This window comes from Pseudorasbora parva, chromosome 7, assembly GCF_024679245.1.
Source record: "Pseudorasbora parva isolate DD20220531a chromosome 7, ASM2467924v1, whole genome shotgun sequence".
Lineage (NCBI taxonomy): Eukaryota > Metazoa > Chordata > Actinopteri > Cypriniformes > Gobionidae > Pseudorasbora > Pseudorasbora parva.
In genome coordinates this window covers 20,343,011-20,368,335 of record NC_090178.1, presented here as the reverse complement: position 1 = coordinate 20,368,335, position 25,325 = coordinate 20,343,011, and the positions used below count along the sequence as shown (strand labels likewise).

The window sequence follows — 25,325 nt, the reverse complement described above, 5'->3', positions numbered from 1 at the left end:
GATCGTGGCTACCACTAGTGTTTTGACCCATAAACTAATGGAGGACTCAGAACACCAACAGAGAGCAAAGGGAATGAGGACGCTGACATGTTGCTTTTGAAGATTCGGGCTCATCCACTGACTGCCATACTCAGCAGATGTGCTGTTTTATTGAAACACTTCTTTAACGGCAAAAGAAGATGAGATGGTACAATGCTACGAGGAAGCTTCAGACCTTAATGAATGTATTGATTAAGATTGATTTATTGATTAATTGATTCTATCTTTAAAAAATCTGATCGGATTTGTTACATTTGAAGTTGTGTTAAAATATACACTGCATCATTTCAGTTTTTCTGAAAATGTATTATATTTGCTATACCTTTCTTGGCAACCACAAACATCCTACAGGTGAAGGAATTATATATTTGTATTTCTAATTATTATTTATAATATATAATTAATAATTCAATATTAAAGATACACAACCGTTCAAAAGCGTGATAAGATATTTTAAAATAGGTTTCGTAATCTCACCCAGCCTTAATTTATTTGATAAAAAAACAGTAAAATAGGAACATAATAAAGTTATTATTACCATTTTAAATATCTGATTTCTATTGTAATATATTTAGTCAAATAAAAACTGAATTTTCAGCAGATATAACTCCAGTCTCCAGTGTCACATGATTCTTCAGAAATCATTCTAATATGTAGATTAAGTTTCAATATTTAATACAATTAAGCTGCTTACTGCCTTTGTGGAAAACATGATACATTTAGCATGAAACTCTGATAGAAAGTTCAAAAGAATAGTGTTTATTTGAAATTGTATATATATATATATATATATATATATATATATATATATATATATATATATATATATATATTATTAGTATAATATATAGATTGTATCATTGTCTTTACTATCAATTTTGATCAATCTGTTGCATCATTAAATTAAAATATCAATTTATTTTTTAAATAAACTTTTGTATATATAAAATCTGTATAATATACTTTTTTATTAAATAGACTACAATAATTATGGAATATTTGTACCTATTTTATTTTTCTAGATTTATTTATGAATCTATTGAACAATAGCACCTATTGCCAGTTAATAAAACCAATAAGATACAAAATGCTAAAAGTTGCAGTCATGACTAACAACAACTCTATACCGTAGTAAAATCCCAACAGTATCTCGTGGCTTATTAGTTTAATATCTAATATGCCAATGGATATGCCCAGTTCAAAATGATCTTAGGGAGCACCATTAGCTTTGTCCCATGCTGTTATAACTTTGAAGTCTGCGTATGTTATTGAAGTCTGCTGATTACAGTTATTACTCACCCACATATAACAACTGCCCAATATTGTCTTGTGATCTTGGTTGTTATTGGCCCAAAGACCTGTGGTCTGGAACATGCTGAACCTTTCCAGAGCATTTCCTGTTCAAGGCCCAAAAGCCTCATCCATCTTCATATCTGTAAGATTCCTACAAATATAAAAACATATTAATAAACTACTAAAGGCATATAAATAAACCCACTCATTTGATTGTGAAATGCAATCATTCTGTTTGTTTATTTTGTGCAGATGATTGCCCACAGTTACAGTGTATTTTAATAATTTCTTTTAATCCTGATGCATGCAAACTGTAAAGGTCAACTAGAAGCCTGTAATCCTCTCACAGGAAACACTTTCCCACCAGTTACAGCCTCACCATTGTGGCAGAGATAGGGACATTTATTAGTTTTTTTGTTTTGGATTATGCAGGTGAACCATAATTGAGGTCAGAAAGTAAGGCCTCCACAAACATTTTCTCCTCTAACCACTAAATTGAATACATCTAACTCACTCATATGTTCCTTAAAACACACACTCAGTCTGGATCACTATCTTTGTGGGGACTCTCCAGACATAATGAGTTTTCTACTGTACAAACGATATATTCTATCCCCTTACACCAACCCTACACTCAAAAAAGTCAATAGCCACTTGCTTGATTAACAAAATACAAATATGTCTGATTAATACGAATATAACGAGTTTGCTTCTGTTAAATTATTCATTCTTGTTATTTGAAACTACATGATAAAATAATTTAATGAATTCGATCAATACTTGTTGATTCAATGAAACTGAGTCGCTTCATATCAACAACTCTCGCTGGCGCGTCACTGCGCATGCTCAGAAGTGCGGCGGGAAGTTCGGGATCACACACGTTCGGTCCAAAGAGTTTTATCAGGCGGAGAGGTCTGCATCCTTGATATTGAGGTGGTAAGTACTTGATATGTACTTGTTTGTAATAAGTACTGTGGTATTATAGATTAAATATAAGTTATTAGACACTGTGGCGATCTTTCTATGCAAGTTTGTATTCCCAGACTCGAAGCGCGTTTCACCTTCGTTTGTATATCCGCTACAATTGTGTCACATTTCTGTCACAATTCAATGTTAGCTACCAATAACTATCAACTACACAATCTACGTTAAACTGGGGAAAACGGGAGATAAAGTGAATGCAGTCGAACACACCATGCCCCGTTTTTTTCTGTTTTTAAGTTATTGTAACGTTAGCTAGTTTAATGTGCCATTTTTACGATATACCTGGGGTGTTTACATAACTTGGCATATCGATTATATCCTTTTATATTTTATATGTGGTTATATTTAGTAATAACTGCCAGTAGTGTTGTTTTCTTCGTCTCAGTTTTTAGCCAGTCTTTAAAACTAGGAGAATGCTGCTTGTTGTGTGTGTGTGTTTTTTTTTTTGTGTGTGTTTAATACACTAACTTTTTTACACTTGTACCTTTTTTTGTCTTCCACAGCAGAAATGTTTCTTTTCTTGGTAAAAATGAAGAAGTGTATCACAATAAAGCTGTCCCCATGCTCTTCTGGTGTGTAACTCACCTTTATGACATATTAAGTAGTTTTTTTTTAACACACATGTAACTATCCTTGATTACTGAACCTTCATTTTCTTTCTCTTTCAGTGACATGTATACATCCCCAAAGAGCCTGTGTATACATCAAGTCGCTGTGCACCTAGTTAAATAAAGACCCTGAAAAACTGGTGAGTTGATGAGAAAATACTGTTTCAAAAGCCCATTGAATCTGTACTTGGGCCATGTTTTCATACATGTGACATAACACATGACTCAATATAACATCCATTATATTGAACATAACAACAATATAACAACATAACACAAAACACATGACTTTGTCAAATAACGGAACTGGACAAATTGTTAATTTCATAGGAAACTGATGGTACATCATGACAAAGTTCTTATATAAATTGGTTGATGCACTAAACCAATTAATATTTTATTCATATCGGTTGAGCTCTCGGTTGAACCCATACTAAAGATTTAAATTAATGATTATATAAATAAATGAAATGCCACGGAAAATAAACTGCATCAAAAAACTATACATGCATGTTTTTGTTTTATTGTAGTGCATTATAGTCTAAGATGGTTCTAAAGTTTTAGCTGACTTATTGATTTTAAATATGGTGGCTAAATGAATCATAATAATCGTATAATATAATGCACTGCAATAACACTCCAGCACCCACTATTACCTAATAATAATAAACATATAGCATAATAATCACCTCTCTGGCAGTTTCAACTTAAAAATTGAGAAATGATAACCTTGTAAATGTAGATTTCACAGCAGAGCTCCGGTATTAGATTAAAGTTTACTTTACTTACATGTATACCTATTCAAGTTTGCAATTCTTGTATTTAGGGCTGCAACAACTAATCAATAATAATTTTTAATGAAAATCATCAACAATGATCGATTAGTCAGGTCGGCCCTCTGTGCACGTGAAACTTCCACCAGTTACGCCCAATTACAGAAATGAATAACACATTTTTTATGAACAAAGCATCTAGAAATAGATGTGAAAGAAAATATAACCCATGCTTTACTTACCGTCAAGTAATCCTAGGTGTATATGAAATTCTTCTTCGAGATGAATAAAATCTGAGTTATATATAAAAAAAAAAATGTCCTGGCTAATAGTGTTGGGCGATATGCCTAATTTTCCAATCGTCATATCGTCAGCCTGTGAGATCGCCGATACACGATCTTATCGCGTCGGGGCGGAGCAATCAGTGGCGTAACTTTGTTTTAAAAAGTGGGTGGGACAGTCTCACGAAAATGCATAATAGTATGAGTGTGCAATCTTGTGGAATGTATACGTCAAAATGAGCTTTGGCTTGCAAATGGTAGGCTACGCAGTTTTTCGTGTGCATATGATACACACTTTATGGCATATTATAAGGGGGTAGCATTGCTAATACAGTGTTATATCAGATGTAAAATATGTACAGTAACAATTGCAGAAAAATTTGTATTAGGATGTCCAGAAATCAATTAAATATAGGCCTAGTTCATTTATTGATATAGATCTCGTTTAATTATTGCATCTAACACAATATAGTGTTAGTGTCCAGATTTTTCACGTGAATAAAGGCATAGATTTGCACACTTTTAATCCTCGTATTTTTTCTCTCATTAAAACCGAATATCATCAGTGATTGTACATCAAGAACAGGGACAGTTTTTGCGCATTTTGTTTTGTGATTTTACCGGAACGAATAAAAAAGTTAGATTAAAGTGCTCTGCACATGCACGCGCCACGAAAGAAATCTGCACCAGTGAAAACAGCGGCAACGAGCGCCAGATCACCTCTTATCGTTGTGTTCGTATTAGTTAGGTATGCTGCGTTTGCAGTCCGCAACTGATCCGCTGTTGCATAGGCTACCACAAACACAGCATTGATTCATTATTTTTTATTTAAAATCCAAAAGTTTTTACTGAACATGACTCGTCAGAATTGCAATTCTCTTTGTTTAGTCTTCTAAGTCAGGTTAATAGGGTATTAAATGAATTGAATAAAATGCTGTTTATGTATACTAGTATACATAAACAGCATTTTATTCAATTCATTTATTCATATTTAGATTTAGCTCACACAAGTGGCAAAACATTTAAACATAGGTTATAGCCTAAATCACAAACATTTTAAATTAGAAACTTACAATAGGCTATTCAAAAACAGCCGACTCTCGTCTTTTCTTTCGTTTTTAAACCTCTTAAAGGAAATCCTGCAGTGTCGTTTCCTTGCTTAACTTGAAAAAAAAGCCACGTGTTGACTTTGAAACAATAGTATATTTAAAATTATATGCATCTGTGGTTACTAGATTTTTGCGTCAGAACATGTTTATTTTAATGCGAACAATGTTCTGTAGCTTTAATGCAGCAGCGCAGCAAAGAATAGACTCGGTACGAAAACGGTACTGCTGCAGACGCAGCGCTCCTGGAACGGACTGGCGGACAGCATCAAGCTGTCATCCGTTAACATGGGTACGGAAAAAAAAAAACGCACCGCACACGCACTGCAGACGGAGTATGTGTGAAACGGGCTCCATCGGAACGCGTGTTCAGTGCAGCGGGCAACATAACTCCCCACCGCAACCTTCTCAAACCCGAGAGAGTAAACCAGCTGGTTTTCTTTATACAAAACATTTTTGGGAATAGATACCTGAATTGCATAACAATAATTGTTGTCTTAATTGTTTCTGGCCTTGTGTTTGTTTTAGCAATAAGTTCATTCGAGTAGCTTACATTTGAGGTGATTTAATTGTTTTGCCGTTTTATTTGAGTTCTTTCATTGTGTTATTTATTTATTAAAGCCTATTTCGTTATTTATGATTTTTACCGCCAACCTGCAGTCGCAGCCTGTCTATTTTGATGGACTATTTATTTCTGTAGCCCATACAGCGGGCAAGGGCTAAAACACATATTATTAGAAAATACATTGCCTGCTGACATTTAAGTATTTCACTGCACGAAATCTTAGCTTAACGGCCAGTGCAATATTTTTTGTTCATTGTTGTTCCGTCGTTAAGTCGTTTGAAATAAAGCTGCTTTTACTTTTTGACTGATTGTTCTGTTCAAATTTATAGGCTATAGCCTATAATTATAATATAGCAATTTGTTATTGTATTATTATAAGTATAAAATAAATGTACATTTATGGAAGAAAAAAAATGCTTTAGCCTGATGATGATGATGCCGATTTCGCCATGGCTTATGTGGATTTGTGAATATAGGGCTAGGTTGATCACCTTTCAATTAAAATCTGAAATTACTTATTTTTTTAGTCTTTAAAAAAAACATTTTTTCACTGAAGAGTAACTCATTTTTACATTTTAAAAGCGTGTGGTGTTGCACTCGTAGTAGCCTATATATGCAGCATATATATGCAATTTTGATGTTGATGTGAATAGTAAGGCTAAGCAGAATAAGTACAATTAATGTAATGATGATGATAATAATAATAACTATGATCATAATATTTTCATTTAATAATGATTTTAAAGAAAATTATATTCATGGGGAGTGAGCCAAATATCGCCTTGAAATCGCCAACAGCTTCAGCTTTCGGCGATCTCTCTGCCTATCGTCGATACACGATACTATCGTCTATCGGCACAACACTACTGGCTAATCCAAACATTATTATGGCAGTGATTGTTGCCATGCTTATGAAGTCCATAAAAGTGTGCATCCATCCATCATAAAAGTGCATCTAGCCAGCATATAACTGCTCCACAGCTCCGGGGGGTTAGTAAAGGCCTTTTAAAGCGAAGTGGTGAGTTTGTGTGAGAAAAATATTCTTATTTAAAACTGTATCTCTGTTAAACTCTGCAACTCTGTTAAAACTGTTTTGTCCCCCCCATATCGAGGTTTGTATCGTACCGTGGGTCAAAAATCGTGATACGAACCGAATCGTGGGTTTGGTGTATCGTTACAGCCCTATTTTAACACTTAAGTCACTGTTATAGATTTATTTTTGTATTACATTTTATTCATAGTTTTATTTTACATTTAGTTTATTTTATATTTATTGTATTAATATTTGTAATAATATTTTATTTATTTTGATTTTTAAAAATATATTTATTTTGATTTGTTAAAGGTGGGGTAAGTGTTATTTCAAAAACGTTTCAGAATAAGGACTGGGGCAGAGTGGAATAACAAACTTGTAGCCAATCAGCAGGTAAGGGGCGTGTCAACTCATGACAGACATTTCATTTCCACACCGTATGGAGCATCTAAATCTCCTCCCTGTGTGCTTCAAGCATCAGCTCACACAATGTGTCCGACAAGTAACATACTATACTCCTAATATATGTGTTTTTCCTCTTTTCATGATTTAGATAACCCTTATCCGGTCATAATTGTAATATATCGTTAGCTTGTGTACTATCGAGTTGTTCATGAGAACAGTTTGTGTTTTTGTGATCGCTATAACTCTAATCTTGTCATAATTGTAATATCTTCGTTAGTTGTGCTCGTGTACTATCGAGTTGTTCATGAGAACGGTTTGTGTGTGTTTTTGTGATGGAAGGGTTGACTTTTTCATTGAATATTCGACCTGGATTAGTTACGCAGATTCTGCTACAGTCGTTGTCTGGGTTATGTATGTGCGGGGCGGAGCTATCAAAATAGGGGCGAGTCCCTTTTGGGGGTAGGGGCGTGTTTGTTTTGGTGATTTGAAATATCAACAACGGTTACCAGAAAGCACTTACCCCACCTTTAAAGTAGTATTTTGCTTTTTTTTTTCAATTTTACGTGTATGTGATTTATTGCTATTGCATGCAGAACGATCATGCCAATAACATACATTGAAAATGAAAACTGAGAGAAATAGGAAGAGGGAGAGTGGGAGTTAGATGCCATTACTTATTTCTTCACGGGTGGTATAGATCAGTTTTTTTAGCACAGTTTGAGGTTCTCTGCAGGTCCATTCTTTCCCACACCCTCTCTGGGCTATTAAATGACCTGCCTCTTGCTGCCCACAGCGGGACGTGGGATGCCAACGCCGGTATGGAGACATTAAAGCCAGCATGGGTTCTCATAAAATATATGGATTTTTGTGATAGCCACATCGACAGCATTATGCTATTGGCTCTGTATTTTATTTAGAAACGTGTTTTCTGTGCAGCCATTTCACTTTGAACACTGCAAAGTGGACAATGATGGAAAAGAACAAAGAAACCGCAGGTCGTCGTAGTTCTTATCGGTGGAAGCAGTGTAAATAGCAACCGGTGTGTGATAGGAATACTTTGCCACGGGGGATGAATATGCAGAGTTGAAGGCAGCACGTCTGCTAGTGCGCATGCATTTTCAAATGTTCTCTCTCCTCTTCTCCCCAGCATTTTGCCAAGGACGAAGGTGAACGCGTATACACTCGCCGCTTCAGGTCAGGGATCCCATGTAAATTGCATCAATCAGACAGCGCCCTATTGTCATGCAGATATACGTTATGCGGAATAAAGGCTCTGGTGAAGTATCCCTACAAGATAAGTATAGTTAGATAGAAGCGTACATGAAGTGCCTGCCAACCGAGAGCATTGAAAACAAGCCGGCGATGTTTGGCATATCGGAATGTGATTAGGTTGAGCAGATCGGGCACATTGAAAGAGATTGTCCAGATTGTCTCATCAGATTGCACCTCTGTTTTCCCACACCCGCGCTTGCGTGGGGTTGAGCGTCTCAGTTATTACTGGGAGCTGGGAGCCATATTGCGAAGCTGTTTCTACAAATAGCCGCCTCTACAAAAAGCCTCGCAGATGTCACTCTGCGTTTGCACCCTTCCGTCCTGCTGTGTCTGGTTTATCTGTCTGCGGCAGAACGCACCTGAGGAACAGTGAGGTGTCATCGTAGCTGTCACCTGTGGGAGCAGGGAAGCTTTCCCCGCCGTCCCGTTCTGCCTTTAATTGCTGTCACAAGAGTGAGGAAGGGAGGGCTGGCGTCCCCTGACAGCCTAATTAGTCTTCTGTAGTGCGGCTCTGGGCAGTAAACTGAGACAGACTCTGATGCGCAGGCCCATAGGCGCACCGGTTCGGCGGTGGTGGAGGAGTGGGAGAGGCTCCTGGTGTGTTACGGATCATCAGACCCCTAACACTCTTATTAATAGTTCTATCCATCCTACTGCTTTGATTTCATTAACACTATGTCACCTCAAGGCCCCAGCCAGGCCCACAGGCAGTCGCTATCCTCACACACACACGCACACACACGTGTCCGCTGTCTCCACCCGCTGACCTCCCCCTGCTGTACAAACGCTTATTATGCAAGGGGCTCATTACGCGATTATTAAATACATGGCCTCGCATAGGAGAATGCAGCTGAATATTGATTAGACTCAAGTACGATTTGTGTATAATTTGTAGGTAAACCATGTGATAGGATTTCAATTTGCAAGGAAGACAGAAGGCTGCTGTTTTTATAGGCAAGCGACGTGCGCAGGAGGGTAGCATATGGAAGATTGTTTGATTAATCATCGAAATAACTTCAGACATCCTCTTGAACTGCATTACTTGACTTGGCAGCATGTCCAGAGTGATGAGAATTCAGTTAAATTCGCAGATTTATGTTGTGTGTATAATTAAAGGTAAAGTGCATCATTATTTGCACTGAATAATGCACTGGAAAAAAAATGCATTGGATTTACATTATTTAATTGTGTACATCGGTCCCACATGAATCAATTGCGTTAAACAAACATAATTTGTTCATGTAACTTCAACGTGAATTTTATATGGCTCCCTGCCATAATTCAAGCATTCAATTTCATATATTTATTCATCCACCTCAATTATACTTTAATTGATTACATAACTGAATTATAATACTGCACAAGCTAGTTGACAAACTTTCAGCTAGCAATAGCAAACATTAGCATCTTAAATATGCATCTAAGATAGCAGTTATATTATATATCTTAAATGCTAAGCATCAAAAGCTCTTCAGAAAAGCCATTATGACAAGTTGTATTAGTCCACAGCCTAGCAAATGCTACACTCCTCTCCACAATGGTAACCCACAATAATTTAAACTGTTCTAAATATTCCAACATAATTGAATATTAAACTCTATTAAACACAAACTAGTCTCCCCCTTTCCCATCTTGCTCAAAAATATATATTTAAAAAAACACTTTTACATATAAAATAACATTTACTCACTCTTGATTTAGCCATATGAAAAGCATACTGGGAATTAACAACATTAACAATTAATGCAACACAAATCATTCATGTAACACAACATAAACTGATTAAGTTTGACTTCAATTTAACTTATATTTAAGTGGGTTGAACAATCACAATCAAATTAAGTGTGGGGAAAATGTATAGCAATTGCTTTGCTTTAGCTCATTTTAACTATGCAATTTGAAAAAGAAGTACAAATATTTTTTCAGCAGGGCTGAGCCTGGTCATTACCTGGATTGGAGATCTCTTGGGAAAACTAGGTAGCTGCTGGTAAAGCTGTTAGTGAGGCCAGTAGGGGGTGCTCACAATGTGGTCTGTGTGGGTCCTAGCATCCCAGTACAGTAATGGGGACACTATACTGTAACAAGCACCATCCTTCGGATGAGACATTAAACTGAGGCCCTGACTCTCTGTGGTCATTAAAAAAAATCCCAAGATGTCCTTTGATAAAGAGTAGTTGGGGTGTAACCCTGGCATCCTGGCCAAATTATCCTATTGGCCCCGATCCATCATGGCCTTCTAATCATCCCCATATATATATATATATATATATATATATATATATATATATATATATATATATATATATATATATATATATATATATATATATATATATACCAGTTAAGTCTGATTCTTGAGTGAAGGGACTTGTTCAGCCTTTTTTTTTTTTACTATTCACAAACGTGAATATGAATCTGTTGGAGCCATTTCTCAATTAATCTGACTTACTGAACCGCAAGTCTTTAATTTCATTAAACAAGAATGTGAAACAGGGTCATTAATTGGTTGTTCATGACTAAAGATGCAGATTATGAGTTTTGACAGTGATGTTTTATAAAAATAAAGGAATGAATGAAATATGAATTTAATACAGTTATTGAAATAATCGCATTTGGCAACAGAAATGCATTTAATTTCCCACTCTTTTTTTATTTTTTAATAAATTTCCCATCCCATTATTTCTTACTCAAATATAAATCAATCATAAATGGATGCGTTAAGGAACAGGAACCATTAAATTCTATATGATTCTGGGGCAGGACTATCTTTGAATGTCCGGTCTGAAAACATCACTACTGTTTTTTTGTTGGGGTTTTTTTTCAGTTCTTTTGGAAAAATGAGTGCATAATTTTGCCATCCTTAAATTGGCCTGGAAAGATCGACCGCCCGGCCCATAGCAGCTCAGGAATAGAGCCAGACCGCAAAAAACCCAGACGGCTCAGAGACCCAGATACTAGCCAGTGTAGCACTGACCCTTTCTGCCCTCATGTCTTCCAAAAAATGCTTCTTTATTATCATTTATGTGCCCCCGGCTTCCCCAGCCCTGTCAGAGAGAGTGGGAGCTGGAGACGCATAGATTCAAAATGCCATAATTGTTTTTAACTCACTTAAACTAGACAATAATGTGTAGTTTTTCCTAGAAATGTCCTAGTTACCGAAAACTGCATTTAGATGACAAATAATTGCAGATGCAGGAAAATGCCATGCTGTTTAGTCAAATGAAGAAGATCAGCTTTAAGAAGCTCATAGAGGATGAAATTTAATTTTGACATTGAGAGATGAGGGGAATTTAGATTTGGTCCACCAAACTGCTCTTCAGGGTCAACTCATTTTCTTCAGCTATAGGCTTAGCAGGATGTGAACAAATACATGTGCAGAGCACGTAATTTAATTCCATACATCTGAACAGAGAGCTGAAGGTGACAACACACTTGTTGATACATTTTGTTGTTTACAATCAGTTTTAACTTAGGACAATAACACACATATCTAACACCCTTTCCCCTGTGCTCTGACATCACGAACAAAGAGGTAACAGAGACAGAATTTGGATTAAGATAATTTTTTTTTAAAAACATACTAGCTATTTGACATACTTGACAGAATCATTGGTTCAGCAAAGTCAAAAAGGCACCTCTTTGCAAGTTTTAGATTCTGCTAGAAGAGTGCTTTTCCATGTGGAGCTGGCTGCAGAATTGATGTTTTGTGAATTGGGGAAGGGTTTGGTGTTTGGGAGCAGATTTGACTTGCAGATGGCACTGAGACATATTGCACCCCATTGGATGATTGACAACTTCATACAAGGCCGTTACCCTTCACTGATGCTCTCAGAGCTTTTGGATCCAAGGACATCCTGTAATTGTCATCCTAAAAAAAAATGTTTGAATTTATTTACAGATCTCTATTTTCCAGGCGTAATACACAAACAAAAACTTACAATGTTGGTCCTAGCGTGGACAGTTGCATTAATACTGTTTCTTTTTTGTTTGTTTTTTGTAACATTTTTCTGTGATATTTTTTTTCTTTCCACATTTGTTTTATAAAGTAATGTTGTTAAAAAAAGGGTCTATCTAAGAATGTGTTTGGTATTGCCAATGTATGAACAGTTTGTGGAAAACTTTAAAGGGTCATGAAACCCCCAAACACTTTTTTTGAGATGTAAACAGATATGTATAGGCTGCACATCATTGAAAACACTAAGGGTACTCATTAATGGTATTCATATGTGAAAATAGTTATTTTTCCAGAGCGATTTCTGTCTTCCGGTTTGAAAAGCTTAGTCGGAGCAACGTCACAAATGTTGACGTCAGTGAGTTTTTCGGCCCTAGTATGGGCTGCTGGGGACATGCTGACGTTGACGCTCCGAGCGAGTCTTAATATATATTCATGACGTAAAGCTCATTCAGTCCAATCACTGCACTGTAGTATGCATACAAGATAATTTAGTTAATATGCATGAGACAGTCACTTCTGTCAGGCTTGTCTTCCATCATTATTGTAGAGACATGGTGGGGAAATTTTGGAAGCAGCGTGCGGAAAAGTCACGGAGGAAAGCTAGGCTTTATGCTGATACGAAGTAACGTAAGGGCGCAGAGCGAGCTGTAAGCGGGCGCCGTCTGTGGAAGCCTTTGCTACAAAGGCTCAGTAAAGTAAAATTTACTTGAGGAATCGCAAGCCGAACCTGCAAGCGTTGACTATCTAATTTATGTCAGGAGTGCAAAATAACCGATCTTTAGGCTAATGAACAAAATTTTTGATGAAATATCAACAAGAATCAAAAGCCACGTCCTCTCCGTTTTATTTGTGGTCACAGACATGCACTAAACCGCATGTGTTCGGGCTCTTGGTGAAACAGTGTGCATATTTGGACAAATATAGATTTAGCTGCCGAGTGACAGTGCGGATCGTCATGGCAACCCAGTGCGCGTCGCTCTGTGCTTCAGATGCGCGGTCGAGACTATGAAGCCTCAAACCGCTTCGTTTTTACCCCGATCTAGAATTACACATCTCTGTCGCATCGCATGTTCGTGGGTGGTTCATGGTTATCACGTCGGCGCGTTGTTCATCTTGCCAAACAGCGTACATATATGGACAAATATAGTTTTATCACGTTTGCAGAATATTTCGTCATGCAGAATAACATTTTCATTTCTCACTGAATTATGCTGGGTTGAAGAGCTGAATGATTTGCGATCTCTGCTGCACGCCACTCATAGCTCTCTCATTCGCTGTACTCATCCCTCATTTAATCTCACTGTGATAAACAATGCCAACGTGAACCAAGCACATGTCTCAGAACCGCTGTAACTTCTGCTGTTGGTATCGCTAATCTTTATGCACCTATATGACACTCCCTTACTTATGCAAACCATTCCCTCTTTCCACACAATACCATCCCACCTTTTCACAGTCAACCACTCCCCTTTTAAGAAGCCTTTTCAAATCGAAGGTGTGAAAAAACACAGGTTTCATGACCCTTTAAAAACAAGGCCTTCCCCGACTTCCTATGAAAGCAGAGTGATTTTTATGTGATGGGCTCCATCTGCAGTGAAAATCCAAAGGATGTGATGGCTACATATCTCATGTGTCATGCAAAGAAAAGGGATTAATTCAAATTTTAGTCTCACAAAGCCAGATCTATGGTATCAAATATAATCAAACTATCATAATAGTGTAAATTGAATGACCTCATCTGTCGACAGATGCTTTCTTAACTGCTGCTTTCTCACCGCTGTCAATTTTGCTGTGTGCTTATTTTGTTATTGAGAGGAAAGTGTGCAGCACATTTAAAATTGTATCATTTATTTAAATGTCGCTCTCAGCAGAAAGGACGTGTCGGGATTTTTGCTGCAATGGTATTTTTTTCTACTTTTCTAAGCGAAGAACAAAAAAGAGCTTTGCCCATGAGTATATATCGGGGCTTTCAGCATTCAGCTTCCTATAGTTCAGTAGTCAGGGACCAAATCAGAGTCAGCCATTTTAAGGGCTGTGTCCGTCGTAAAATCCTTCCAGTGCACTGAAACGTTTGCTATTCAAAAAGTCCCACAATGCACTGTTAGCGGAACTTCTTCTAAGCATGAAGCATAAATTACAGGAGCCAACTCATGTGCGTGATGGATGTTTTTTTTAAACCCTCTTATTTAAAGGGGACCTATTATGTCCCCTTTTACAAGATATAATGTAAGTCTCAGGTGTCCCCAGAATGTGTCTGTGAAGTTTCCGCTCAAAATACCCCACAGATCATTTCTGTCAGGACCACTATCGTCTAATATGATTGATTGACTATTAGCATACATTTTGGATTGGCTGTAAGGTTCAGTTCTTGTCAAGAACTCCCATCCATGCAGCCTAGCATGGATAAGAGCAGGGAGAGCAGAAATAACCCTCATAGGGTAAACAGAACAGAACCGACATAAGTATTGCAGATATCATAAAAGTTCATATTAAATGTACAAAATAATTCAGAATTTTAGTCTGATTCAAGAGGAATTAGAATACCAAATCCTGACTAGACGAGAGGAGGAGCTGGGGTGGGGGAGGGTAAATGAGCTCTGGAGAAACACTATAGCAGCTAATAGTACTGAAGAAGCTTTTGTGGAGCTTTTTTGTACTGATGTATGCTGTGATAGACATCGTGTCCTATAGGTAGACGTGATCAGCTGACAGCCAGCTTATGCGTGTTTGACTAACATGACCTGCCAGAACTAACACTATGCTTGATTTATTATACCGTGTTGTAAATGCCCATTTTGAGCGTAAGGGGAAAAAAATGCAGTTTTCCTTTATGGTACCTTTAAATGCAAATTAACTTCTGCTCCCCACCCCACTTTCCAGATGAGGGCAGAGCCTCAGATAGTTTAAAAAACTAAAACATCTGTTTGGTTTTGATTATCATCTCTGCAGTGACATTGCAGTTCTTCATCATCATTCAAGTTTATTATCTGTATGAGTTTTAAAGCCATATCAGTCAATCTAATCTTTTGACATATCTTTTTTTGAGCACACACATCCGAAGCACGCACACAGAAAGCTGGATATCAGACGGCACTTTCCATGATTATTAAATTCAACTCTCTTTCACATCTTATTGCACTTAAACTGACACACAAGGTTATGTCAAAAACACACAAAGTTCACATAAATACAGTCGGTTATAGGGATGGGTACCGAAAACCGGTATTAAACGGGCCCCGGGGGTGAATTTTGAAAGACCGTTGTATCAATAAGCTCGGACGTTATCGGTTCTGCTGTCGGTACTTTTGAAAATACACGTGACGAGAGAGAGAGAGAGAGAGAGAGAGAGAGAGAGAGAGAGAGAGAGAGAGAGAGAGAGAGAGAGAGAGAGAGAGAGAGGTGCAAACGACAGCCGAGGACAGAACTAAACATTCAAACATAGCTAGCCTGGTTACACTTTAGATCTGTGATAGCCGGCTTTTATTTTAGATTTTGTCTTCCAAAGATTATAATAATAATATTTATGTCTAGCGCAACTTAATTCCCTTTGCAGCAGTAGCCTACGCCGTCATTTCTCCCTAAAACTCAAACGTAATGACAGAATCAGCACGATCAGTGATTGTTGTAAAATACAGTCTAGCTACTGTTGGTAAATTGTGGGATGCGTTTAATAATAAAAAGAGCGATTAAAAGCACAAAAATGTGCGCAAGAGATTGTTCCCAAGTCGGCGCGCGCTCCGACACAGCCGCAACGAGACGAGCAAATTACACTTTCGGTTTCACACTCGCGTCTAAAATGGATGTAGTTATTATGGATATAGTCGGGAGAAAGTGTAGTGCATCTGCCTATTATCAGTCGCCTATAGATCTGCACATCTGTCTTAAAGAGGCAGCAGTGTAAATAAACATGCTGACGAATTACTGCGAATTAAACAACCAAATGCAAAGAGAAAATCGCTCTTGAATGAATAACTTCAGCTTTAATAAGCATTATTTTGGCTATTTATGATGAACAGTGGAAGTGAGGTGAAGTACCGGACCGATAAGCAGTATCGGTAAGAGTAGTAATACCGTTAAAACCTTAACGATACCCATCCCTAGTCGGTTATGTCTGTGAACGTAAACAGCAAGTAAAGGAATTGCATTTGTATATTACGCTGCATGTATTTTTACCATTACAGGGTGGTTGTGTATACACACTGCCAAGACATTTATGTTTAAAGTAAATATAAACGTGAATTTGCATAATAGGTTTTATACTATTTGCGCATATATATATAGAATATTTAATTTACAGCTGAAATGTTGCAAGTATGGCTGTATGTAACGATCAACTTATTTATCATAATGTACTTTAAATTACATTAAAAATTGGCAGAAAAAATAGCAGTTCTAATGTTGTAGTGACCTTGAACAATGAGGACGTTGTCATCATCATGTCCTAATGTGTAGTGAGCCAGGGTCCTTACTGTCCTTAATAGTTCCAGAATTCATGTACACAATATACTGATTCATGACCTAGGGAGCTGATTTAGATGCACGCTCGGTCTCTCGTACGTGTGCACGAGTGCAAGCACGAGCAATCATTTCCTTGCTGCAGCTCACTTAATGGCCACTAATAACAAGGGTTTCCGAATCCCACATAAAGCCCCATTTAATAGTTTTACTTGAATACATTTTATTTAAGAATTCAAGTACTAATCAAAAACATATTTGTCTAAAATTCTAAAATCACTATTCCAGCAGGGTATGGATGATGGATGAACCCTCATGTCAGCTCTTTTTAATGTAATTTGATTCAAGCTGAGCTGAACTGAACCACAGGTAATGTCTAATCTTTTACCTTATAGAATTTAGGACTCAGACAAACTGCAATTTCACTGTGCTCACATTTGTAATAGGCTCAAATGAAAGAACCATAATTATTTAGACACAGCAAAACTGAGGTATTGTACTGATGAACCATTTGCCAGCTCAATCTAAATGTAATTGAAATAGAACAAGAAAAAAACGTAGGTCCCGCAGCACTCAAACGTTTCCTTAAAGAAAAGTGAGGATGCTAACATTTTCAACTTTTTGTTTTAAATTCTTTTGTCTCAGTTGCCCTTAAGTGTCTTTGGTCCCCTGAGGCCACAAAAGATCACCGGCTGAATGCTGAATGTTATGTTGTATACTCTGTTCATTGCACATGTATTTTGAGACTTTTACACTGCTCCTTGTGTGGTTTTAGTATACACTTGGTCTGCATAGCTACAGCTTAATCATGGATCAGGAATGAACTTTATTATATTTTTAAATTGGAATTAAATGAGCATCCTTTGCTAAGAAAGCATCTGCTTAAAAGAAATAAAGTCTAAAGTTCTGACAGCAATAAAGCACCACCTAAGAATATAATGTTGTAGCCTACTGCATTAACTGATTATGACTAAATGTATTTCTGTTTTTAATGTCCTCGTCTGCTAAATAGAACAAGGAATTAAGGGGGATTGAAGAGGGATTAGAATTTAGAGAGTATATTGAACTGCATTGAGAAGAATATGTTGAAACTGACATGAAAGATGTCTTGCCTAGTTGGTGTAGATTAAGGTGTGTTGCACGCTAATGTCATTTGTTGATTCCTGTGGCATACTCCTTGCCATTGGGATGCACTTCAGGTGTCTTGTTATTTAAAATGCTCCAATCATGAGGAATCACATTCTTCTTGATCTTTTGAGATGAAAGAGTTCACTATGAAAACACACTGTAACTTTCCGAACATAAAACTTCCTTGCCAGTGGAAAAAAGGCATTTGAAAAGGGGAAATGCAGCTAACAAATTGTCAAAACGTTTTGCTCAAATGCTAACATAATTTATGAAATCGTTATTTCTGAATGTTTTTTAGACATAATTTAGTCACCCACAAATTGTTTCGAATCTGTGTACATTTCTTACATGGAAGAACACAAAGGAAGATATTTTGAGGAATGTTTACAACCATGCAGATTTCGGCAGCCATAGTGGGGGGAAAATAGTATAGTACTCGATGGCTGCCAAGATCTGTTTGGAGACAAACATTCTTCCAAATGTCTTCTTTTGTGTTCAGCAATAGAAATAAATTCATATAGGTTTAGAACAACTTGAGGGTGAGTAAAGGATGACATAATTTTCATTTGTGGGTGAACTATCCCTTTAAATGTTAAAAAAAATCATGTAGCCTACGTTACGAGAATGTATTTTTAACTACACTCAAAAAAATTCTGTATAAAAAAACAACCCAATGTTGGGTCAAATATGGACTAACCCAGCAGTTGGGTTGTTTTAACCCAGCAATTGGGTTGTCTTAAGCAAATATTTGACCCAGCCGCAGGATTAAAACAACCCAATTGCTGGGTTAGTCCATATTTGACCCAACATTGGGTTAAAACAACCCAGCATTTTTTAGAGTGTATGAAAACGTTATAAGACATACACTCTAAAAAGTGTTTGTACTCTCTATATAAAGTGTTTTATATAGACACTCTATATAAAGTGTTTATACACTAAAAAGTGTTTAAAATAATGTTTGTAATAAGACAAACATTATTTCAGGAATGTTTTTTATTAACATTAAAATATTTATTACATAACATTTGGGAACATTCCCTGTTAGCTGCCTGGGTCATTTTGTATTTTCACAACTTCATGCTTAAGACAGACACTGTGCAATTTGAACACATGCTAATCCATTTGAACACATGGCCACACACCTCCACACACCAGCGATACCTCAGTATTCACAAATGCTGCCTGTCCATTGAGGGTGAAGTATGAGGAAGTAGGATAGAAACTATCATTCCAAACACCAGATAACCTGATAAGAGTTTAATGTGGGAAAGTCTGACAAACCTTGTGCCTTTCCTGACCCGCCACTCTGCATTCCCTTCTGAATAATCTAAATTTTAGGAAAGAGGGGTTTCATTTTAACAACAGCCGCTTTTTACTGAGGAACGGTTACAGTCATATTTCGGCACGATTACCCCCCCCCCCACCCCCCTTCAATTCAAAATGCATTGCGAATACCATCATAGATGCTATGCTCCTTTCCCGGGAACTCAATAAGTGACGTGAAGTGTAGTCTAGTATGGTGTCCCATATTTGGAATTTGTGCTCTGCATTTCACCCATCCCAGTGCACACACAGTGAGTAGTGAACACACTGCAAACACATACCCGGAGCAATAGGCAGCCAATTTTTTTTTTTTTTTTTTTTTTTTTTTTTTGTATCAAGGGAGTGCAAGGACTTTTTTTGCAAGTCCTAGGGAGTGATTTGGGGTTAGGTGCCTTGCTCAAGGGCGCCTCAGTTGCAGGTAATGAGAGTGGAAGAGATTCACTCCCCCCACCCACATTTCCTGCTGGCAGCTACTGAGAACCCGCAACCTTCGGGTTACAAGTCCAACGCTTAACCATTAGCCACAACTGCCCAATAAATAATGATAGGCAATATGAAGACAAACTGTTCGCTAGACAGTTAGTGAACATATCTATTTAACATTTATAATTAATAATCAGCTAAAATGTTCTAAAAATATATAACAGGTTATATTATGTAACTGGTTGTTGTCTGCGTTGTGTGTTTTGTTAAACATGGGACAGCAGGCAGCAGTTTCGCTGGATGTTTTATCCCTCTCGTCTCTGATATAAAGGAATGCATCAGCAGCCTGAATTGCCCTTAATGTTCTCTATAAAATAAATATGATGTACACATCACCCCGTGCTCCCATTTCCACATAGTTAGCAGGAGACAACAGATAACTCAAAAAGGGTAAAATGACCACACAGAAAAAATAATCACACAGGTAAGTAAAATAACATTATACATATAAATAGGAGTCAAATATATAGACATGAAAGCAATAATCACAATAAAGATGAAATGAGATTATCAGAAACCAAATTAAACCCTCTTGCATTCATTTACAATGAAAAAGGGAAGAGAGGGAGACAGAACAGGAAATGACATCACAGCAATTAAAGGGGAAAGCACTCTTTTCCACCAGGCAGCTATATCAGGTATTTATCAATTAACAATTTTGTGTTAATTCTAATAAACAATACATGCATTTAACAGTATAATTTCTATTCATGTTAAATTTACACAGCATAACAAATACTATCAAAAAGATAGGGCCCTGCCTGTTGTTGATGTTCTACAACAAGAAATATGGTCATATAGATTTCGAACAACATGATGTTGAAAAAAAACAATGATCGAATTTCCATATTTTGGGTGAACCATCCATTTTAGTGTTGTTATTGTTAACTAAAACTTTAAAAAATAAAAACATCTGAGGAACTTGAACATATTTTATTTAAAAAAAGGATTAAAATGTAAATAAAAATAAATTAATTAAAGCTCAATAGAAAATAAAAGATAAACCAACTGATAAAATGACAAAAGCAGGTTAATTATTAAACCTTAAACTAAAATAGAATGAAAACTGAAAATATATTTAAAAAAAATTATAATAATACTAAAATAGCATAATCCCTTACAATAGTCCATACATTGTCTGTTTAAAGGTCAGAGAGGTAGAAAAATGGTCATAAAAGCAAAAAGACTTTACTAACATCATAAGTGGACCTTGGGGAGGAAATAAATAGTACAAATGTGTGATATGACCCATTTAAATCACAACTTGTTATGTTTTTGTGAGATTAATGTGGAAACGCACAGATAACTGTGCGGTTTATAATATGCAGATGTCTCAAAGACACCTTTAATGTTCTGATCAAGGCACGATGTTCACATTCTCAGTTGCTGTGTGTGTTTCCAGGAACCGAGTCTTCTGGATCACAAACCACATGATTTGCTACAGAGATGATGACAGCAACAGGATGTGTAGCCAGCGTGTCTGTGTATGTTTGTGTGCCGGAGTATAAACACAGTGCGGGTAGGTCATATGATAAACCACATAGCACTTTGAGGTCTGTGTCCATGTTGTTAATAATAGTGAAGAGTGAATGTTAGTTAACATGTTAAGGTTTCAGTGACATTTAATGCTTCAGATGCTGTAGTTTATTTACACTGAGAGAAGTAAATCCGGTTGATATTCGTACTGATCTAAATTCGATTTGTTTGTATGAAAATTATTAAGATCTACTTTATATATTAATAGCATTTTCAATACTCTGAATAAATGTTCAAGCATGAAATTTTACAGTGTAAAAATGTCTTTGAGCCAGACAGTACAAATCTAACTTCAAATCAGATTCTATCACAAATTAGTATTCAAGAGCCTTTGTTTTGATGATCCACGACACCCTCTGAATCAGATAAAGTCGAGAAATAAGGATCAAAAGAAACAGAAGCAATTAAAAGAGAATCTTTGTAAAGAAAAGAAAAAACAGTCCTGCATTGACAGCCCCCTGACCACGATAGCTGGTTGAGAGGAAGAAAGACGAAAAGCGCGTTAAAGGTTTTGTCAGCATCCATTACAGAAGAGTGAGCAGTCAAAGGATATAGTAGAGCTTTATCCGCACTGAATGAATTTGGATCTTTTTATTTTCCAGAGAGCTCACCACAGTTACTGGGCTTTTAGCAAACATCCAACTGCCAAAGGAAATTACAGATAAATCTGTCTGTAAATATGCCAAACCAATCAAAAAACCCACAGAGTCTGTGAAAAGCATGACAAAGCAAAACACAACGATAATTTCACAGTTTGCACTTAAACATTTTAAACTCTTTGCCATGTTGGCAACTCTCCCCATATTGTTTTCACTCATGTCTTCTACACTTTACCTGTTGTTCTTATGGTCTGGTCTACTACAAACCCACCCACCCACCCCCACCCAAACCTAAAATAATCACCAATGACATACATATGGATTTTAGAGCTATAATTTAACCCTTGCTTAGTGACTGTTGATGTTATTCTCTTTTTTATTTATTTTTTATTTATGGCACACAAAAAAAAAAAACACGTAAATAAAAGGGAAACAACATGTTCAACATCATATGGACGTGGACTTTAGTGTCTGACCACTGCAGAACGCCCAGGCTTTATGGTCCATAAGCTCTGTTGGAAATCTCCTGTCAAGGGAGAGCTGAGCTCTCTAAAAGTGCCCACTGAACCAAGTTGATCTCCTCTTAGCTTTAGGCCAGAGAACCTCTGTGACCAAAAAACACACTTTTGAACGATTTGCTATCACAGGAATAAATTACATTTCAAAATATGTTAAAACAGAAAAACAAAACTATTAGGCATTCTAATAGTATTTCACAATATTCCTATTTTACTGTTTTTTTGATCAAATAAATGCAGCCATGGTGAACATAGAGGACTTCTTTCAATCACACACACACACACACACACACACACACACACACACACACACACACACACACACACACACACACACACGCACACACACACACGCACGCACACATACACACGTGTATATATATATATAGATATAGATATAGATATAGATATACACTCACCTAAAGGATTATTAGGACCACTTGTTCAATTTCTTATTAATGCAATTATCTAATCAACCAATCACATGACAGTTGCTTCAATGCATTTAGGGGTGTAGTCCTGGTCAAGACAATCTCCTGAACTCCAAACTGAATGTCAGAATGGGAAAGAAAGGGGATTTAAGCAATTTTGAGTGTGGCATGGTTGTTGGTGCCAGACAGGTCGGTCTGAGTATTTCACAATCTGCTCAGTTACTGAAATTTTCACGCAAAACTATTTCTAGGGTTTACAAAGAATGGTGTGAAAGGGAAAAACATCCAGTATGCAGCAGTCCTGTGGGTGAAAATGTCGACTGATTCAAGCTGATAGAAGAGCAACTTTGACTGAAATATCCACTCGTCACAACCGAGGTATGCAGTATTTGTGTAAGTATTTACAGAGTAAGTATTTGTGAAGCCACAACATGCACAACCTTGAGACGGATGGGCTACAACAGCAGAAGACCCCACCGGGTACCACTCATCTCCACTACAAATGGAAAAAGAGGCTACAATTTGCACAAGCTCACCAAAATTGGACAGTTGAAGACTGGACAAATGTTGTCTGGTCTGATAAGTCTCGATTTCGAGTCAGAATTTGACTTAAACAGAATGAGAACATGGATCCATCATGACTTGTTACCACTGTGCAGGCTGCTGCTGGTGGTGTAATGTTGTGGGGGATGCTTTCTTGGCACACTTTAGGCCCCTTAGTGCCAATTGGGCATCTTTTAAATGCCACGGCCTACCTGAGCATTGTTTCTGACCATGTCCATCCCTTTATGACCACCATGTACCCATCCTTTGATCCTACTTCCAGCAGGATAATGCACCATGTCACAAAGCTCGAATCATTTCAAATTGGTTTCTTGAACATGACAATGAGTTCACTGTACTAAAATGGCCCCCACAGTCACCAGATCTCAACCCAATAGAGCATCTTTGGGATGTGGTGGAACGGGAGCTTTGTGCCATGGATGTGCATCCCACAAATCTCCATTGACTGCAAGATACTATACTATCAATATGGGCCAACATTTCTAAAGAATGCTTTCAGCACCTTGTTGAATCAATGCCACATAGAATTAAGGAAGTTCTGAAGGTGAAAGAGGGTCAAACACAGTATTAGTATGGTGTTCCTAATAATCCTTTAGGTGTGTGTTTGTGTGTGTGTGTGTGTGTGTGTGTGTGTGTGTGTATGTATGTGTGTATATATATATATATATATATATATATATATATATATATAATTATAATAAGACTAGAGATATAGTAGAGCATTTATTATGTTGTGAAGTGCATTATTTACAAAAATATGTGTATGTGATGTTGATAACAGCTATAATTTTTCATTCTGTATTAAGAATCTTTTTTAATTGACTATTTTTTTCATTCTGTATTAAAGATCTTTTTTAATTGACTAATTTTACAATTTAAATTAAAACATTTTTTTTTTCTGTTGTGAAATATATCCGACTTCTCATACAAGAAAAAACGTAGGACGGGTCTTAATTTTGTCCATCAGAAATTAATTGGATCGTTAGGTCGCTATTTATTGCTTCAGTATTGCTTGCTTTGATCTCATGAGTGACAGGTTGTCCCGCCTTTGCGCCAGTGAACACGTCATCAGAGAAAAGATGTTGTTGCAAGAGGGATATAAAGATTTTTATGAAAATATCGCTGCACAGATACTTCCATATCCCTTTAAAAAAAGTGTCAACTCTGATTTCTCTTGCTTTGAGTGACATACTCAAAGCATGTCTACACACCACGTTTTAGTGGTTAGAAAAATTCCTCGTGAAAATAAAAAAATATATGTTTTTTTGTAGGCTGCATTAAATGTGCTACACATCCACATATTGGAACAAATGGCTTCATTTTATGAGGTAACTGAAAATGCTATTACCTCATGCACTACTGGCCATCAGACTTTTCTGGCCAGCTGTTTCGGACATTTAGTCATGTACAAGGGATTTACAGTTCAAACAGTTCACGTTTTGGGCGGGTTTATGAAAAACTTTTAAAGAAAACCATCAAAACAGTTCGGGGAATAGGCTACTGATTGGATAAGCGACCTGTCACTCGAAAACCAGGGGTGTGGCCTGAGAGCGATCGTTCACAATGTAATAGAGTTTTAGCGCAGTCTTGCTTTTTCATAGGCGTGTGTCAACTGTGTGTGCCAAGGGGTGCTCCGCACTCACCAATGCGATTAATGAAGACAATGAACCAATTGAGGGGACACTAAACTAACAACCTGCCTTTCCGTTTCGTCTGTGTTTTAATACGGACGAGCTTCGCGTCTGCAAGGAATCAACCCTCTGCGCGAGCACAAAGGAAAATTTAAAAAAGGAAGCAAAGGTAAACGAGCTGGTTTTCTCCTTTGTTGGAAGTTTTTTCTTCGTGTCTGTTTATATGATTTGAACTCTGTCCGTGACAGCCAGCGAAGTTTGTGTAGGATGGAAACACACTGCGATATTTTTGCACATGTTTGGTGGAAAATAAGCAGGTATCGTTCCAGGTCGGTAAATATTG

The 25,325-nt window shown here is 37.0% G+C and overlaps 1 protein-coding gene and 1 long non-coding RNA gene across 4 annotated transcripts in view; both read left to right on the top strand.

Moving 5' to 3' along the window:
• The first annotated feature begins 2,186 nt into the window (after nt 1-2,186).
• Nucleotides 2,187-21,370, top strand: LOC137083680 (uncharacterized). Its single transcript, XR_010906573.1, has 4 exons — nt 2,187-2,268; nt 2,820-2,888; nt 2,985-3,064; nt 21,106-21,370. It is a non-coding gene; the product is annotated as an uncharacterized lncRNA (long non-coding RNA).
• Nucleotides 21,371-24,928: 3,558 nt separating this feature from the next.
• Nucleotides 24,929-25,325, top strand: part of sema6cb (semaphorin 6Cb) — a 163,434-nt gene continuing 163,037 nt past the window's right edge. For 2 of the 3 annotated variants that reach the window (XM_067448500.1, XM_067448498.1), the window contains exon 1: nt 24,929-25,151. The gene's annotated coding sequence lies outside the window, so the exon portion shown is untranslated. The remainder of the gene's footprint in view (nt 25,152-25,325) is intronic. The other variant, XM_067448501.1, reaches the window with a different exon arrangement.